Raw genomic sequence first — 19355 nt, 5'->3', positions numbered from 1 at the left:
CCTCACAGTTGATCCCCCCCACTCAGTCCTCCTCACTGAGCCCAGGACCACCATCACGGCTGGAGGATATCCAGTGCCTGAGGGATGGGTCTGGAATCAGCTTCCTCAGAGGGAGTGGCTGACCATTGCTCAGCCCTCTGCCACTAAGGATATCTAGATCATTCCCCCAGCTAAAGGGGCCGAAGTTGCAGAGTGAGGGAGAACGGAGTAAAGGGACAGGGGAACCTAGACCACCGCAGAAAAAAATGTGGCTACTAGACCATAGAACCCTAGGTGCCAACACATTTCTTACTGTTTTTAATTAGGAGGATCCAAGTACAGGATGGACAAGTGGCAGCCCAGTCCTCATCTGTTCCCCGCCCCTGCACACACCAGGAGTGATGGAATGCCACAGACCCAGGCTCTCTGCTCCCCAGCCTGACTCCCAGATCCATAACATTTTCGACGTGAACAGTCTTCAGAGGTGCAGCCTGAAGCCGCAGGGAAATGAACTTGGTGCCCCCCTTGCCCCACCCCCAAGACCCCCAAGGAGAAGCTGTCTCCAGGAAAGGTGGGGGAAAAAAAGCCAGAGAGACAAAGTGATTCTTAAATATTTTCCTTCTCCGCAGTCACTCAGGGAGGAGGGGGTGAGGGGCGATGGAGGCTGGAAGGGGGGACAAAGGGGGTTTAATAGGCTCCGGTGACAGCACAGTGTCCACATTGGGAAAAGATTAATGACGAAAATTAATCGCCTGACCTTTCTTTCCAGGAGCTGGAGGTGAGGCGGGCCATTAAAGCCTCTTATGTTGTAATTAACGTTGGAGGGGAGAAGAGAGCTGCCTTCAGAATGGATGTGATCATTTAATTAGGCTTAGGCGTAGGTGCCACAACAGGTCCGGAGAAGTCATAATTTAACTATAGCTTTAAATTACACAGGCAGAGTGGGGATGGCAGAGTTTGACGGCAAGGAGAGCCTGCCGCGGAGCTCGGGAAAACAATTCAATAAACACCCCGAGTGAGGGAGAGAGCCGGTGACAGAGAGACAGACAGACAGACAAAGAAAGCAGTTAGGCGCTGACAGCCAGAGAGGTGGGGAAGGAAGGGCTCCCGCGAGGGGGGAGAAAAGTGCGAGCGACCCGAGAGGGTCAGCAGTGGCCTGGGGCGGGGCAGGGGAGACGGGGAGGGGGACGGGGGGGGGGGGGCGCGCGCGCTCCCGCGCCAGTGCCTCTGCGCCCCCTTGACTCCCACGCCAGGTGCAGACCGCGCGTTCCACAAACACAGCCCGACCTTCGAGGATTTGCAGACGCAAGAAGGCAGAGAGGGCAAGCATTTCACTCCGTGCTCTATTTGGCGGGGCGCCTCTCTCCCCACAGTCTGCCTCCCTTGCTAACCTGGAGAGTCGGGGGGGGGGGTGGGGGGGGGCGGAGGCGGTCCCCTGAGCGAGCGCCACACGGCAAGCGCCGGGGCTCCGTGAGATGCCCAGCAAGTGCGGGTAGTTCAAGGCCCCGGGCACAGTGCCGCGCGGAGGGGGAATGAGCCGCGATGGCCCTGGCTCCGGAGCCTGCCGCTTGCTCAACCTGCGGGATTAATCCCTCCACGGGGAGGATCGGGGTCGTCGCTTAGCGCTTCCTTGAGGGGGAGGGGAGGCAGGGAACAGAAGAGCCTGGGGCGGTGGGGAGAGGGGCTGGCGACAAGGCCCTAGCTGAGGTGGAAAGGCAGCTGTGTGGACCCGAGGAGGAGGGTGAGATTGAAAACCTCGCCAGGCAGGTGCCACTGCCAGCTTTATTCAGGACCGTGGAGTTAAGTCCAAGAAAGGCTCTGAGTGGAGCCCTGGGACACCTGGGTCCCTGCTCTGCTTTCAGACGCTGGGCACTGTTGGGACTTCCTGGGACCCCAGAGATCTGTGATGATCCCACTGTCCCCTCCTGCGCTAATCCTTTGGGGACTGGAGAGGACGTTTGGGAAATGGAGAAATGACGTCAGGAATGACAGACTAAGGGATGGAGTTGCAGAGATGAGGCAAGTTGAGACTTCTCTTACCCTCCAAGGGCTCCTTGGGCTGAACCCAGGACACCAATGCTTAGGGCCTGGCAGGGGACCGCACCTCTCCCTGCCCCATCATTTGAATTGGAAGAAGAGAGTTGTGGTTGAGGAAGGAGACAGAGATTCCCCCAACTTCCCACTCATTCACCAGCCCCCACCCCAGATGATCAAGCTGCCAGACCCTGCCTCCTGCCCCTTCCATATGGGAAAACACAAAACCACCAAATCATTGCCTGAGGAACACTTTTCCCCCCAAAGAGCAAGGATGTTTTGATTAAACATCCACAGTTTCTCCAAATTAGTGAACCTCTCAATTGGAGCTTTGTCCCTGCCCCTCTGGTTAATTGACGGATGGAAGGATGGATGGATCGTCTAATGGGGCTCTTTGGCCACTGCCGCAACTCGGAGCTCTGGCCTGAGAATGTCCAGCCTGCACTGGGGATAACGAAGGAGAGGTGGCCTAAAGCAACTGGAGAGCAATGGGGGTGGGGCTGGGCAGAGGTGCAGGCGTGCCAGGTGGGGAAGAGGGCTCCTCTCCTCAGATCAGGACTCGCCTGGCTCATGAGCCTTGAGGTCGTGTCTTGATTGCGCCCTGGGCTGCCTTTGCTGTATAGGTGTCCAAAGAGCCTAGAACCCCTGATCTAGAACTCCTAAGGCCCTGACCTGAGTCCGATGGGGAGGCAGAGGCTGCCTGACACCTTGAAGGCCAGATGGGGAGTGTGGAAAGATGGTGGGAAATGGGGAGTCAGTGAATAGAGATGAGAAGCAGGGAGGCAGGAAGTCTGACCAGGCCTACAGGCTGCCTTTGAGCCCCTTGACCGAGACTACCAGGGAGAGCCCCTGTCCCCCCACCCCCTAAGTCAGACACTGCATCCCTCACAGGACCCCCAGCTCATAGGAGATCTTTTGTGGTTCCCACATTTCAAGTGTTCCCTTCCCCCCTCTACAAGACTAGGGATTCCAAGAACCTTCTCTCCTGCCATTGCCATTGTGTTTAGAATAAAATCTGAACTGCTAAGAGCCTACAAGACCCACTATGCATTGAGCCCTACATTTCCATCTCTGTCTAGGGTCCCACGTCCCTCCCCACCCTGCTCCAGGCTCTTTCCCCCAACTAGAATTTAAGCTCCCTGAGGGCGGGACCAGGCTGTCGGGTCCCCCCCATCAATGTGCAGTGCCTAGAATGGCCCAGCGTAACCACAGAGTAAACATCCGTTGACTAAATAAGCCTTACGGTTCTGTTTCTGCCAGCCCCCCACCCCCAGTGGGGCCTGGAACACACAAAAGGCCGCTCCCCTTATGGGCCTCTTACATCCTGCCCCAGCTCTGTCTACTCTACGTACTGTTTCCTTCTCTGCAGAGACCAGAATTGCGTGTCTCTGGGAGGATCACGTACAGAGACCACAAATTAGCTTGCAGCAAAAATAAAACGGTCCACTTGGGATGTCTGACCCAAATGGCCAGGATGTAGGGCTTGGCTGGGACGCACTGGGCCTCACCCGGCCAGCAAGTGCCCCATCCCATCCTTCCCAAGACCCTGTCAGTGTATTCCTGCAAGATGGCGTAGGAAAAAGTCATTGGGGAAAGCGGTTTTTTCAACATGGATAGCAGGATCATCCCCTTTGGATGAGATGAACAGAAGCATTGGGGCCCTGCCTGGAAGAATTTGGTGGGGAAGAGTCTGGGGATGGGGGAAGGGAGGAGGGGGTCTGCCTCTCCATGAGAACAGCCTGCACCTCTGGTCTGTTTGTTTTTCTGTCTGACTGTTTGTCGGATGGGGGGTTGGGGAGATAAAGATGTGGAAACAACCTTAAAATAACCTCCACTATTCCCTGAGGTGCTCCAGGGACTGGGCACTGTGGTCTAGCTTGGGACTCACTGGCTTGTGTTGTGGCCGAGGAGGTGGGGTTATGGGCCCTTCTGGCCGGTGTCTGTCTGTCTGTACCCTTGCACTGTGCTCTAGCCCTGTCCCCAGCCCCCGCTCGCTCCCTAGTGTGCTCTGGGTGAGCTGGCCGTGGAGTTCAGCCCTCTCAGCTGATGCTAGCAGGAATAAATAATCCCGTGATTTGAGTTAGGAGGCAGGGCCCCAAGGAGGCATGGCAACTGCATAAATCCTGAAGATGTGGGGCCCAGGTGGGCCCCACAGAGCAGCCGGGTCACTCCCTGGGAGTTACGACTCCTTAATTCGACACTTGCCTCCTCCTCCTTCTCCCTTCTCCCTGCCCGGTTGCATCCCACACAGAGGGCTGACTCCTGGACCCCTGCCACTGAGCCCCGGGGGGACCTGGGCTGTTCCTGCAGCGTGGGCTGGAGGCCCGTGGATGCCGAGACTCTCTCTCTCAGGCCCCATCTCCCCACACTCCTCCCCTGGTCTCTCTTTCAAGCCTCCCTCCTTCCCCAGCCCCGCCCTACAAGGCATCCACAGCCCTGCAATGGAAGCAGTCTCTACCCCCCCCCCCCCCCCCCGCCCCGTACCATTACGCTAGCACCTACCCCTTCCCACCACCAAGAGGCCTAGGCATCTACTGGGAGGCTCGAGATAATCCTAATCTCTATATCCAGACCTCTCCATCCCCAAGATCTGGGAGAAAAGTGCAGAAGGAGGAACATTCGTCTTGAAGCCTACTCTGTTTTGGTTGCCCTCCTCTGGCCTTTCTCTGGACCTAGATTGGAGCTCCCTCCCACTCTGCCGCTCTGCCCAGCCCAGCTCTGGGACTTTGACCTGGAGCAAATGTTCTCCTCTGCCTGTGGCCTGGAATATCACCCAGCCAAGTTCCTGGGCAACTCGGTTGGGTGATGGCATCTCTTCAAACAATTGGCTGAGTTTTAAAAGAGGGGCTTTTTAACCCGATGAAGTCCTTGTCCTTCAGTGGACATGTGAGTATGGGGAAATTTTCGAAGAGGGACTTTCTAACAGAGGCCCCCTTGCCCACTCGGAAGACCCCTTCAAACAGCAGCGTTCTGCCGATCGGCCCCTTAACTTTCCAAAGGCTGCTGGTGTCTGTCATCATCACCCCCAAGCCCCCAAAATAGTCGGTGTCGGAGTTTTTAAGTGTTTCAGAACTCAGAAAGGCTGGACCCCAAACCGCCAAGCATAAAATCATTTTCCAGAGGCACCTGGGTGGCTCAGTCGGTTAAGTGTCTGACTTCGGCTCAGGTCATGATCTTACAGTTTGTGAGTTCGAGCCCCGAGTCGGGCTCTGTGCTGACAGCTCAGAGCCTGGAGCCTGATTCGGCTTCTGTGTCTCTCTCTCCCCCTCCCCCACTTGTGTGCGGGTACTCTCTGTCTCTCAAAAATAAATACATGAACTTTAAAAAAAAAATCATTTTCCAAACCCACTTTAACAGACCATGTCATCCATCCCAGCAGACATGAAGTATTTATTGAGCAACCAACCCGAAACGCTGGGCACCCACACCGAGATGAAAACCAGGATAGGTTTAGACAGTTTAGATCCCAGCTGGGTGGTTGACAGTCCACAGTCTGGGAAGTCATTAGAGCCCGTAAGTGAGATAGAGACACGGGTAAGAGAAGGGATGAGACAGGGACGGGGAAGGAGAAGAACAGAGTTAGAACCATCGCCCTTCTCTTGCGCTTGACCCCAGGTGGCAGATGCGTCCTCCCCAGATTGCCAGGTGGGTGGTACTCACTGGAACTTCTGGATTGGGCGCCAAGGTAGACCTTAGCGAAGGCAGACTTTAGGGAACCTGGCTGTTCTGCGGCGAGTGACTTGGGGGGTCTCGTTGACCCCTTCCTTCCTTCGCCAACAGGTATTTCCCAAAGCACAATTCCATGCTGACCAGAAAACTCCTAAGCCCCAGAGAGACGAAGGACGTTTCTATTCGTTTGGAAAGATTAAGCCAATGGTGATGGACTGCAGGAGCTCGGCAGAGGGAGGGTGCCCAGGGGCGGGTGGGGTGGGCTGTGAAGACAAGCTTCCGCAGGGAAGTGGTACTCCCATTGTCTTTCGAAGGATAGGTGGTATAGACTGATATAGCTGGTACAGACTGGCACAGTGGAGGGAGAAAACCTTTGGCACTCGGGAGGGAAAGGACAGGAGACAGGGAAGGAAAGCAAGACATTAAGTGAGGCAGGGGGGGAGTGAGAGGGGCTGCTGAGTTTCACGGGACAGTGAACGGACTGCTTCGGCTGGAGCTGAGTTGTTGGAAACGGGACTGGAGAGGCAAGTGAATGGAGACTTCGTGGGGATGACCTTGAGGCTGCGTTAGTCAGCCATCACCACAGAAATGATGCCTCGCAAATCACGGGAGCACTTCATGGGTTACAACAAGGCTTTGTTTTTCTTACTCACAGCCTGTGGGTTGGGCTCAAGGCTACTCCACGTTCTCCTTGGGCCAGCGAGGCTATCGCTGGACCTCAAACACCACAAACGTTTTTCATCCTGTGCTCTGCTCGCATCCACGGACATGCCATTGGAAGTCAGGTGACCAAGCCGGCCACCAGCGCGGTGGGAACGTGGAGTCACGTGACACAGGGTGTGGGCGTAGAGTCTGATCACCAGGAGGAAAGAATTGGGGCCGATGATCCAATCTGCCTCAGTGCTACACAAGTAGCCATTGAAATTTCTTATATACAGTTGAGCCTTGAACAGCACAGGTTTGAACTGCACGGGTCCACATATATGCAGATGTTTTTCAATATGGTACAGTTCCGTGAACGTATTTTTTTCTTCCTTATGATTTGCTTAACATTTTCTCTTCCAGATGACTTGATTGTAAGAATACAGCATACAGGGCGCCTCTGTGGCTCAGTCAGTCAGCTAAGCATCTGACTCTTGATTTTGGCTCAGGTCACGATCTCACGGTTGGTGAGATCGAGCCCTGTGTCAGGCTCTGGGCTGACCGTGCGGAGCCTGCTTGGGATCCTCTGTCTCCCTCTCTCTCTCTCTCTCTCTCTCTCTGCCCTTCCCCCACTCATACTGTCTTTCTCTGTGTTTCTCTCTCTAAATAAGTAAATAAACATTAAAAAAAGAATACAGTCTACAATACACATACAGAATACATGTTAATTGACTGCTTATGTTACTGGTTGGATTCTGGTAACAGCAGGCTATCAGTAATAAAGTTTTCGGGCAGTCAAAAGTTATACCCAATTGTCAACTGTGCAGGAGTCAGGCCCGCATTGGCCAGGGTCACCTGTGGCTGAGCGGTATGAGCAGTACCCTATGGTTGCTGAATTCTTGTTTCCAGAAATTCTTTCCCTGCCGCTAGCTCATTTGCATTTCCCCTACAATCCTCTGAAGGAGGTGTTGTTAGCCCGTCTTTCAGATGATAAAAGAGAAGTGATGTGGCTCAACTAAATGACACAGCTGGGAGAGGATGAGCCACGACTTAAACGGGGCTTCCTGGGCTCCAGGTCCAGAGTTACGTGCTGTCCCCAACGGCCACTGTGGCAACACGGATCCGCCCCCGTGTGCAGGGTGGGAGAAAGCCGCGGGGTCCGTGGATGGCTGACATCGAGAAGCACTCCTCGGGCCGGGCTGGTGGCAGAGGAAGGGAGACAAAGGCTGAAGTCTTTTATGTGTTTGTACATTTTCTTCCTTTTTCGAGGTGTCACTTTCCCAGAGTAGGAAATACACAGATCCGAAGAGTACAGTTGAGGAGTTTTGTCAAACGTATCTGTGTTGTCAACGCCCAGACCAAGGTAGAGAGCCTTTCCATAATCCCAGAAGGTTGCTCTCGTGCCCCCTGCCAGGCCACCCTCCCTCATCACCATAGATCGGTTTTGCCCGTCTTTGTGCTTGATATACACGCAGTCACACAATTATGTTCTCCGTTACGTCTGGCCTAGTTCACTCGGCGTAATGTCTTGGGGATTCATCCCTGTGGCTGCATGTAGCACTCGTGTGCTTATTTTTATTGTAATGCACATTCCATTGTAGGCATTAACCATAATTTAATCCATTTTCCTGTTTCTAGACATTTGGGGTTGTTTCCAGCACTTTGGCTATTACAGCGCTGCTATTCACATTCGAGGACAAGTCTTTTTTGTGAATGTAGGTTCTCACTTCTCCTCGGGTACATCCCTGGGGGTAGAATTGCTGGGTCCTGGGTGGGTGCCTATCCAGCTTTATCAGAGAGACTGCCGAGCAGTTTTCCAAAGTACTTTTACTACCATACACACCATTAGCAAGATGAGAGAGTTCCAGGTCCTCTCTGTCCTTGCCAGCATTTGGTGTGATTGGTCTTTTTCACTTTAGCCAGGAGGAGGTAGGATGTGAGGAGGTATCTCGCTGTTGGAAGGTCCACTGTCAAGGCCAGTTCTCATCTCCCTGTGACTGCCCTGGATCTCCGGGGGGGGGGGGGGGAGGGGGGCGATCCCTAGGCTTCTTTGACCAGAAATTCCATCAGAGGGCTGCGGGCCGGGTTCTGCTAAGGGGAGGCACTGGCAGGAGACTGGAAGGCAGGTGGAAGAGGAAAACCAGAGTATGTCTACCCCCTGTGTTGCCTCCAGCCACATCTCCTCCATGGCCCCATCTCCTGGCCTTACAGACCCACTCTGGTTGCAGCTTCAGCTGGGTGACAACCACCACCAACCCCCCCCCCCCCGCCCCGGGTTCCAAAAACAGCACTTCTTCCTTTTGTCTCTCTAGCCTAGGAGCGCTAGCGGCTTCTGCCAAACTGTTTCACCAATACCTTTTGGCTTTTCAGCTCTCCCATTATCTGTGCAACCATTTCCTGCCTCTGGGATCTTATATTCACTGTTCCTTCTACTTAGAATGCTCCACCCCCCCTACCCCCCCACATCTACATGGCTCTTTGCTCGGATGTCACCTTCTCAGTAATGCCTTCCTCCCCTGACCATCCAACTTACAATTAACACTCACAGTCCCTCTGTCCTGCCTTATTTTGCTCCACAGCAATTATCATCTTCCTTCACACTTGATGCATTTTATTTATTTATGTTCGCATCGCCTTTCTCCATGAGAGTGGAATTTGCTGTCCGTTTTGTCCGCTGTGGATCCCCAGTGACCAGTAGCCAGCACAGAGTAGGCAACCAGACATCTGTTGAGTGAATAAATGTGGGCAGAAAAAGCAGAAAGTCCCAAGCTTCTGAATTGGGACACTGGAGTTAGGGTTTCCCCGGGGAATCTCTAAATCTCCTAGGAGCTCAGGGGGTGATAGAATCCCAGTTGAAAGGGGCCGGGGGAGGAATGTGCGTCATCGCTCTGTCCCCCTGTCCCCTTTTCCTCATGGCCCAACCACTTCCCTGGGAAGAGGTGGGCCAAGCAAATTTCAGGAACTCACACATTGAGAGCTCTGCCCTGCCCCCTTCACAGAGGCCCAGAGGGCTGCTTCTGAATTTGGCTGACAAAAGACACATTTGGACACAAAAGCCCCTCTTGATTAAAGTAGGTCTTTCATTGGGAGTGGATGGGGTCGAAGGTCAAGATGGTGCTAGCCCATATTTTTAAAATGAATCTTGACCCCTACCTTACAGCATACACGCAAATCAACTCCAGCTGGATTGCAGATACACATGTGAGAGATATGACAATAAAGCTTCTAGGAGAAAGCAGAATATCTTCATAACTTTGGGACAGGCAAAGATTTCTGTAAAAGAGACCCCCAAAAGCACTTTATTGTGAAAGGCAAACATTGACAAACTGTCCAGCATTAAAATTAAGAACGTCTGTTCATCAAAAGACACTTTGAAGGGAGTGAAGGGAAGCCACGGGGTGGGAAAGGATATTCGTAGAACGTCTACCCACCAAAAGACTCATATCCAGGAGATTATATTTCCTACAAATCAATAAGAAAAAGATGGAAAACAATAGAAAAATGAGAAGACTTGAATAAGCATTTCACAAAAAGAGGATATCCAGTGGTGCCTGGCTGGCTCAACTGGCACAGCATGTGACCCTTGATCTCAGGGTCATGAGTTCAAGTCCCACATTGGGCATAGAGTCCACTTAAAAATAATAATAATTATAAAAAGGAGAAGGATGGGGCGCCTGGGTGGCTCAGTCGGTTGAGCATCCGACTTCGGCTCAGGTCGTGATCTCGCGGTCCGTGGGTTCGAGCCCCACGTCGGGCTCTGTGCTGACCGCTCGGAGCCTGGAGCCTGTTTCCGATCCTGTGTGTCCTTCTGTCTCTGCCCCTTCCCCGTTCATGCTCTGTCTCTCTCTGTCTCAAAAATAAATAAATGTTAAAAAAATTTTTTTAAAAAAGGAGAAGGTGAAGCAGACAGAGACAGAGGAGGAGGAGGAGAAGGAGAAGAAGACAAAATTGTTTTAAAAAGAGGATATCCAAATAAGTAATAAATATAAGAAACGGGGTTCAATTCATTAGTCATCAGAGAAACACAAAAACTAAAAACCACAATCTGATACCACCCTACATCCAGCAAAGTGCGCAAGATGGGAATAGAAGTTGGCTCAACAATTATCGAGAACTTCCTGGCGTTATCTAATGAAACCGAACACACGACCCAGAAATTCTACTCACCAGCGAATATTCATGGCAACATATGTAGCGGCCAAAATCTGGAAGACTCAGCAGTAGAACGCAGAAGTAAACTGAGGTGTATTCGCACAACGGACCATCACAAAGTAATGAGAGACGGCGTGCTATTGCTACCCACGATGACTGTAAGTGAATCTTGAGCGAGAGAGGCCAGGCACAAAAAGCGTACATCCTGACATGACTTCGCTTACATGAAGTTCAAATGCAGGCTAAAACAAATCTATCGTATTAGAAACTAGTGTGCGCAGCGCCTGACAAGGGGCACAATGAAATATTCCAAGGTGGTAGTACCTGTCCCGATTCTTCATCTGAGTGCTGGTGACCTGGCTGTGTTCAGTTTGCAAAAAGTCCATCAAGCAGGAAGCTTACAATTTATGCACATGTGTATATGTATATTACACATCAGTAAAAAATACTATGTTTAATAGAAGTGTTAGACACTGGGGGGAACAGAGCAGTGGAAGCAGCGACCCAGAGTGGGAGGGTGGCCAGGGTAGGGGCTGGGGAGTGGGCTTCTGCACTTGCCTGTCTTAGAAAGCCTGGTCCCTTCTTCTCTGGCCCTGCGGCTTCCCCTCGGGTCCGGGGGCTGAGATGTCAGTGTCACTAAGGGAAACACAGGAGGGCAGGCAAGGAACGTGGGTAGGGAGGCAGCAGCCCTGGAACACAGCCCACCTCACCTCTGAGCCTCAGGAAAATAAGGGGGATGCTACCCCTGTTGGTTGCAAAGAGCACAGGTCAGTGAACCGGGCCACTGGCGAGAGCCGCCCCAACAGAGGCCGTGGTGGAGTCCTGTCACGTGAGCCTCTGCTCGCAGGTATCCAAACAGCAGGAAAAGAGAGAGACCCGATTTAAACCTGGAGGTGAGAGAGCGCCGCGAGGGAGCTGAGATGGAGGGCATCATCGGACATCCGTGCGCCGTTCCCCATCAGCCCAGGGTACCTCTCATGGCCCGAGCGTCTCATTGCACTGATGAGAATTCTCTTGAACAGCAGACAAATTTTTCAATAAGCAAGGCCCCCGCACAGAAGCCAGCTGCCTCGTCTGGTCTCAGCTGCAGACGCCATGATGTATTCCAGGATGGAGTGGAGGAACGGGCCTCTGGAAAGCCTCCGCGTAGTGCGGTCTGCCCCCGCCACGGTCGGGCCTTCTTTGTCCCCCTGCGGGCCCCCCCCCCCCCCCACCACACTCCCAGCATCGTCCTGTCTGCAAAACCCAGGTGTCCCCCTGCCCTTCAGCCTGGAATGTTCTCCTTCACCTCCCTCCAGTGAGACACTCATTTCCTCCCTGACTCACTCCCCTTCCATCTTCTGGAAGCCCCGCCTCCATGCCTGTGCTCCGCCCCCTAGACGGGGAGCTTCGTGGGGAGCAGGCTGTGTGTTTTGTTCACCTTGGTGTCTCCTGGGCACCCAGCACGTAGGAAGGGAACAATACATGTTCTCCGAAGGAAGGGAAGGAGGAACCTTCCTGTAACTGGAGTCGGATTGTAAGGGATCCGCGGGGCTCGGTCGCATGAAGACAGTAAGCTCCTGAATTCCAGGAATAGTTGTTAACAGAGGATAAATACCTTGGCCCCAAGGACCGATGTTGGCATTGATCGTGGACTGATGAGGGAAAATGTGGTTCAGCTGGGTCCGCGGTGCACAGATGCCTCCACCTGAGACCAGTCTACACATCCATCATGTCACCACGGCCATGGCCCATAGTGTACCAGACGCTGTGCTAGGCGTGTCGTCCTGTTAATCCTGACGCCCCCACGAGGCGGCTACTATCACCAGCCCCATTTTACAGAGAAGGAAGCTGAGGCACCAAAAGAAAAAGCGATGTGTCCCAGGGACACGGAACTGTTAAGCCGCAAAGGACGTAAACTGGGGCTGGCCGACCCCCGAGCCGTTGTGCCAAGCACCCAGCTCACCGTCTCTCAGTGTCGCAGACCCATCCGGCCATCCTCACGGAGAGGCCTCCGCAGGGTGACTTAGGAGGTCAGGGTCCCCAGGTTTCATTTAACGTGAAAGCGCTAAGTTGAGGGTAAAGCGCCGGGGGAGGTGGGCGAGGGCCGTAGCCCCGTGTGTACGTGCCTGTGCGTGAGCGTGTGTGCGGGCATGTGGGTGGGTGTGCGTTGTGCGCGTCTGCGGGAATGTGGGTGGGTGTGCGTTGTGCGCGTGTGCATACACGCGTGCACGGGTCTGTGTGTGGATGCCTGCGTGTGCCAGCGGCCGAAGGGAAGGGTCCGCCAATTAGGAGAAGTTGATCGATGTGAAACTTCCTCACACGGTCAGCGCACAGTAAATATTTGCAGAATTGAATTGAAATGCTAAAGAGAGTACTCTACAAATGTGCGGTGTTACTATTACTATTATCTCCAAACTGCAGGCCTCAGGAAGAGAGAGGGGCAGGTAGAGAGGTGGTGACAGGGTCAGTTAGCTACCTGTCACCTCCAAACCGCGGTGCACGGACCCCCTTCCGTGGACTCTCTCTGAGTGATTTTTCCCCCTGAGCCGACTGAGGCAGGGATCTTGCAACCTGCGAGGACGGCAGTGACAGTGACAGCCATAACTAACACGCAAGCAGCCCTCTGTATGGCCCAGCCTCGCCCCTCTCTGCTCTCATTGTATTCCCAATGCACAGAGGGTGAAACTGAAGCTCAGAGGGGTTGGCCAGAAGAACGTGTTCGTGGCTCTTGAGAACCACTAGAGAACAGGGCTGTACCTGTCCACCATCTACACCCCCAGTCCTCCTGTACAGCAGGAGCACATAATGGGGTAACAGGTGGTGAGGGGCATGCAACGGACTGAGTAATGGAGAACGTGAGACCCGAGCTGGGCACTTCCTCTCCCACTGCCTCAGTTTCCTCGCTGCACAGTGGGGTCGAATCGCCGCCGCAGCAGAGAGCACCTGTGGTAAGAGAATAATACCCTCAACTGCCTAGTAAGTCATGAGCGTGCAAATACGCGAGCTGTCACTGTAAATGTCCTGAGGGCTCACTGGAATCTGATTTTCACTTCTTCTCCCACCAGGGAGTGACGTCGGACTCGGAGGACTGGTGCAAGTTCAGGAATTATCTAGTCCAGCCCCCTCTGGGAACCGGTAAGAAAAATGAGACCCAAAGGACAGCACCAAGGTCACATGGCTGGTAAGTGGCAAGGCCTGGATTGAAACACAGTTTTTGGGCTCCCGGGCAGGGCCTCTCTGCCCCTCCAGACTGCTTCTGATGGGGACTCTGGCTGCCCTCATGGGGCCAGCCTGGGGACGCAGGGGGCCCAGGGGAGGCGAAGAGGGGGAGCAAAGGCCCAGCCTCCAGAGAAGGGGTGGCAGCAAAGCCTGGGGGGGGCTCTTGGGAGACAGCCTGTCATTCATTAAGCCTGTCAACCCTCCTAGACTCGTGGGGAAAGGCCCCCGTCTTCTCCCGGCTCACCAACCCCAGCGGTCTTGCGGTCTCCTATGATCTGAGCCACTGACCAGGACACCAGGGGAGAGATCTGGAAGGCCATGCTGGCCCCCAGCGCTCTTCCCTGCCCCGACCACCCCTTTCGAAGGCCTATGCCCTCCTCCTCATCGCCAGCGGTCCCTCCTGACGGCCGCCACGTAAACCAAGAGCCTACAAAACACCCGTGTCAACGTGCCTCCTCCCTGGAGGTCCAAGGCCTTAAAACTTAATAGTCTCTCAAATGCCGTAACGCTAGAGGGGGCTTTTATGGACTCAACAGGGATAACATTATGAAGGGCTTTAGCAGCCTACAGTGGGCCACCTGCCCCCAGCCCCTCACACACACTTCAGGGACCTCTGAGAAGCCCCTCCACCATGAGGGCCATAGCCCCCCACTCCTAGTCCCCAGCCAGCCGGCTCCTCTGTGTTCTGACAAGGTTATTAGGAATAGTTCGCTGCAAACAGGGGCCTGGTGGGAGGTTGGGACCCCGCTGGCCCTGGCTCGATTGAAGCTAGACGAGTTGTGTGTCGGGGGGGGGGGGGTGCTGGTCCAAGGGAAATATCTTGGTGACTAATGAGCGGGCAATTGAAAGCTCCTTCGTGTCAATGGAGAGCAGATGGGGAAGGAGGGGAGTTGCTGAGGCCTGGCCTCAGAGGTGTGGGTGGCTGGGAGGGAGGGGGAGAGGGGGCGAAGCCTGTGGGGTCAGCAGGTGGGGGATGGGGGTAGGGAAGGGAGGCCCGGCCTGCTGTCACCCAGGGAGCAACACAGCTCTGGGGGCCCAGATCCAGGGACTCTGGCAACAGCAAGAGTTAGCAGCGTGGCCACGGTGTGTCGTGGGCCAATCGGCTTTTTTTCTTCTCTACCAAGGGCCCTACTTTTCTACTCGCCGCCCCCCCCCTTCCTTTTCTTGTCCGCTCAGTGTCTCCTCGTCTGGCCTTGCCCTGCCCTCTTCCCCCACCCCTTCTTCCTCCCTGTTTCCCCTCCTCCAGGCCCCTTGCTCTGACTCCTGGGAGACCACAAATGGTGGTCAGTCTTCAGTAGGAGTGGGCAGCCCCCGCCCAGTAAATAAAATACTAAATAACGCTAAACAAAATACCCTGGCTGACTTGCCGACAGACACACACTTATCCCAGGCACACATGCGTGCACACGCGTGCGCGCGCACACACACACACACACACACACACACACACAGAGGCACACTCACACATATTTTCTTCATTACCTCCTCTAATACTGTCTTTCTTCCATCTTGAGTTCAATGTTGTTTTTTGTGTCTTTTCGACCCTCCCCCTCCACTTCCCCTCAATTTATTCCAGCTGTGAAAACCTTTTTCCCATCTCCTCTGTCACCCCGGCAGATAGGTGAGTGGCAGGCAGAGGAGTCCACTGCGCAGCCACCGTTGGTAATCGATGCCAGATGTGGCGCTGGCCCCCAGCCCAGCCCCAGGCAGGGCTCCCGCGCCCGGCTCCTGCATCTGGTGTGAAAGGCGAGCTGCGGCCCCGGGCCCGGGTCTTGGTGGGCTCAGGGGACGTGGTTGGAGGGGGGTGCTGGGCCCAGGGGCCCCCAGGAGGGAGCAGGCCAGGGTGCAGAGGATAGGATGTGGGAGCCCCTTGGAGGAAGAAGGTGGCCACCCAGCAGGCTGGCCGGGTATGAGGCTGGGATGCGAGAGGCTGAGACAGCCCAGAGACAAGACGGGGAGAGCCGGCTTCCCTTGGCCCCTTGTCAGCCATTTCACTCCCTGGGGGAAAAGGTTTGGGGCCGCTGTTGTTTACAAACGTCTGTATTTGGGAAAATAGAAAATGCCAATTAAACACGCTAGAACCCTCCACAATCATTCTACCATTCACGGTACAGAAAAAAGCTAACATTTGTGGAGTATTTTCAGTGCTTTCTGAGCCATTGCACATGAATTCACTCATTCTCTTGTTTCGTTTTCACCACAGTCACATGAGGTAGGGACCATGATTGGCCCCATTTTACAGATGCAGCGAAAGAGGCCTAGAGCATCTAAATGGCCCGCCTAGAAAGTGGTGGTAACAAGACTTGAGCCCAGACAGTCTGGCTCCAGAGATGCCTGTTAGGCTCTCAGGAAAAGACTTTAAAATATGAAAAGGTCGGAGCTAGAAGGAACCTGGTGCACACCCTCATCCTAAGGAAGGAATGGACGTCCAAGGAGGAGAGGCGACTTGCCCAAGGGCACACACAGTGAGTCGAATCCAAAGCAGGGCTGAATCCCAGAGCTCCTGGTACCTGTTCAGACCCCCTCATACAACACCACCATTCTGACTCAGACTGCAGACCCTTAGCCAACAGCCAGACTTCCTGGAGGAGGTGACTTCTGTAGGGCTTCTGTAGGGTCGAGATGAGAACCAGAGACTGACAGAGAGGCAGGACACAGCACCTTCAGTGGAAAGCTTTCTTCCAAAGACCAGCGTGTGGGGAGGGCAACACCAAGGTGGGGCTGGCAGACAGCATTAATCGTATTTCTACTGCCAGGCACTGGAGGTTACAAAAGAGACTTAGAGCCAAACTCTGCCCTCAAAAATTTTTAAAAACAAAAGAGAAGAGAAGAGGAGAAGAGAGGAGAGGAGAGGGGAGGGGAGGGGAAAGGAAGGGAAGGGAAGGGAAGGGAAGGGAAGGGAAGGGAAGGGAAGGGAAGAGAGAAAAGAAAAAAGAGAAAAGAAAAGAGAAAAAAGGCAAATGAGATAGGGAGTACCACGAGAAGCAGCAGTATGCTGTTTCAGATACAGTCGCAAGGTGACGTTTGAGCAGACCTCTGAAGAGGCAAGGGAAGGAGCCACGTGAACATCTCGGGTAAGAGTGTCCCAGGTGGAGGGACGGCAAGTGCAAAGGCCCTGAGGCAGGAGTGTGCTTAGCTGGCTGGGTCCAGAGTACAGGGAGCAAGGGAGAGAATAATGGGAGGCAAGTGAGAGGAGGGAAGGGGACAGATCACATAGGGCTATGATAGGGTCAGGCTTTTTATTCCCAGTGCAGGGGGACGCCATGGAGGGATTCTGAGCAGAGGGGAGACATGGGACCCGAAGGAAAGCAGCGGAGGTGGGGGGAAGTGGTCGGATTCTGGGTGCATTTTGAAATTAGAGCCGACCTGATTTCCTAAAAGTTGGGTGTGGGTGTGAGAGAGAGCCGTCAAGCCCAACTCCGGTTTTTTTGACCAAAGTGACTGGAAGGATAGAGCTGCCTTTGCGGACGACGAGGGATGAGTGTAAAGGAGCAGGTTTGGGGCAGATCAGGAACTTGCTTTTGAACCCACTGAGTTCCAAGTGGCTGCTCTCGGGACCACGATGAGTCACGTTGGAGACTGAGGCAGTAAGGGCGATCAGGAAAGATCCTGTCCTTATGTAAAATTGTAGTAGCTTGTTCAGCGTGGATTTTTTTGGCACTCATTTTGATTTTTTCAGATAGGACCTCAAAATATTATTTATATTGATTACTGAGGTTTGGGGCCCCCACTTAAGTCTTGTATCCTCGTCTAGGTCCTGCCTGGTTCAGATATCCGCGCGGAATGCAGGGGTTGGGCCAGCCTCCCTCGATTCCCAGACACTCTCCGTCCACAGTGAGCAAGAGGTCCCCGGAGGGGAATCTGTGGCAGGAATGTGACCTCAAGGGTGGCCGCATGCAGCCAGGAGGTGGTCCCGAATGGAGAACGTGGCCAGGGCAGGCACGGAGAAGAGTTGGTTCTGATGTGTGCCTGGCTGACCTAGAAGCAGCCAGAAGGGTGTGAGTCCATCAACTCACCGCGCCCCACCCGGGGCCCCAGTGATGGATGGCATCTGTCTTCTGCTTTATTAAACTCACGCCGCTCAGTTCAGCCCTGGATTTGCAAACGGCTTAATAAGCATTTGGAAGGGATCGGGGGAGGGAGGCCGGGATTTCAGGGGGTTACCAACCCAGACAGGAAACAGGCTTGCGCCCAGAGTGGGCCCCAGGAGGGAGTCAGGTGTCCGGGTGGGCGACTGGGGGGAGTGTTTGGTTTCACAGAAGGCACTTGGGAGCCCCAGAGGAGGGGGGCCACAGGCCTTTGGTGCCACCCCTCCCCCAGCACAGTTGTTACCACACATTAGGAGTTCACAGCACCCAGAGGGGTTTTCTGGGCACTTTGAGAGGGCAAGGGGTTGCAGGAACTGACCAAGGACGGGGGAGGGGAAGAGGCGGTCCCTGTCCTCCACAAGTTCCCAGCTGCAGGGGACAGTGGGATACACAGCACTGACGCCTCCCCGCCCTCCACACACACACACACACACACACACACACACACACACACACACACTTCCTTCCCACTTGTGAACTTCTACAAACTCCATAGCATGTGCCATGGTTTGGAACCTTCTGTACAACCCTGGCATGGGCCCTGAGTGTGGGTACCCGGTGCCGCTTCTCTCCTGAACGAGGCTGGAAGCCCCCAGGGGAAAAGAGGGGTCCTCTAAAGCCACCTTCTGTCTGCACGGGCAGCTTGGGCCCCCCCGGACTCAGTGACGTGCAGAAGCCAGTTCATACGGGCTTGCCAGAGCAGACTGCGGGCGGGCATCGCTTCCGAGCCCCGTCTGGTGAAGGGCGCCTTGGTAGCTTGGAGTGAGCCATTGTGGGGGTGCTTTTTACACCAGGGAAACTGGTGAGTGCTTTTTTTTTTTTTTTTTTTTTTACTCTTGGAGGTCCAACTGTTGAACACATACCTGCCTACCTCCGCCCTCAGCCAGAACCACAAGCCCCTTCGGAGATATAAAAATGATCCCTTCTTCCTGAAAAGGTTGTGCGGCTCCTTCTGGACCGTGGCAACTGGGACTGTGTCTCTTCTTAATAAGGACAGTACCCGCGGTGGTTAAGTCTCAAATGTCTGGGCTCAGATCGTGGCTCCACCACTGAATAGTTGGTGATTTACCATGCTCTTCGTTAGATCTTGGAGGGGTTGTTCTGAGATTTCCAGGAGGTGACTTGAAAGGTGCTTTAGACCCGGGGCCTGTGCCCGGTAAGTAACCAATAGATGTTAGTCTTTGCTGTGGGTCTTTGGTGACACTAAATACCTTGCCCTACCCTGAGCCTCACAATCACCCTTGATGGAACTACGACTGTTATCCCCATTCCCGTAGATGGGGAAAGTGAGGCGAAGGTGCGTTCATCCCTTCCTGAAGTCACGTAGTGACCGAGCGGGGGTCTGAACCCAGGGCTGTCATGTCTCACAGCCCCGCTGTCTCACTACTGTGCCACTGGACCTATCCAGCATGGCAAACACAGGGCTGGGGATTTTAATCACGGAGGAAGTGGCCCTCGGTTTTCCCCCGTCTCCTTCTCGCCAGCAGCAGAGGTGACGGACCCCCTCCTGTACCACCCCAAGAAGAAGGCTCCTCAGAGCGCTGTCCCCCAGCACATCACCTCCACACCTGCTCCTCCAACCCCCAGTCG

The 19355-nt window shown here is 54.3% G+C and overlaps 1 non-coding gene across 1 annotated transcript; it reads left to right on the top strand.

Moving 5' to 3' along the window:
- Positions 1–9996: 9996 nt before the first annotated feature.
- Positions 9997–10081, top strand: TRNAR-UCG (transfer RNA arginine (anticodon UCG)). The gene has a single exon. It is a non-coding gene; the product is annotated as a tRNA-Arg (tRNA).
- The last annotated feature ends 9274 nt before the right edge of the window (positions 10082–19355 follow it).

This window comes from Lynx rufus, unplaced genomic scaffold (genome assembly GCF_022079265.1).
Source record: "Lynx rufus isolate CCGP_SWC_20201006 ecotype Redwood Valley unplaced genomic scaffold, mLynRuf1.p SCAF_6, whole genome shotgun sequence".
Taxonomy (NCBI): domain Eukaryota; kingdom Metazoa; phylum Chordata; class Mammalia; order Carnivora; family Felidae; genus Lynx; species Lynx rufus.
Note: the sequence above shows the minus strand (reverse complement) of the source record. Positions and strands in the feature narration are given on the sequence as shown.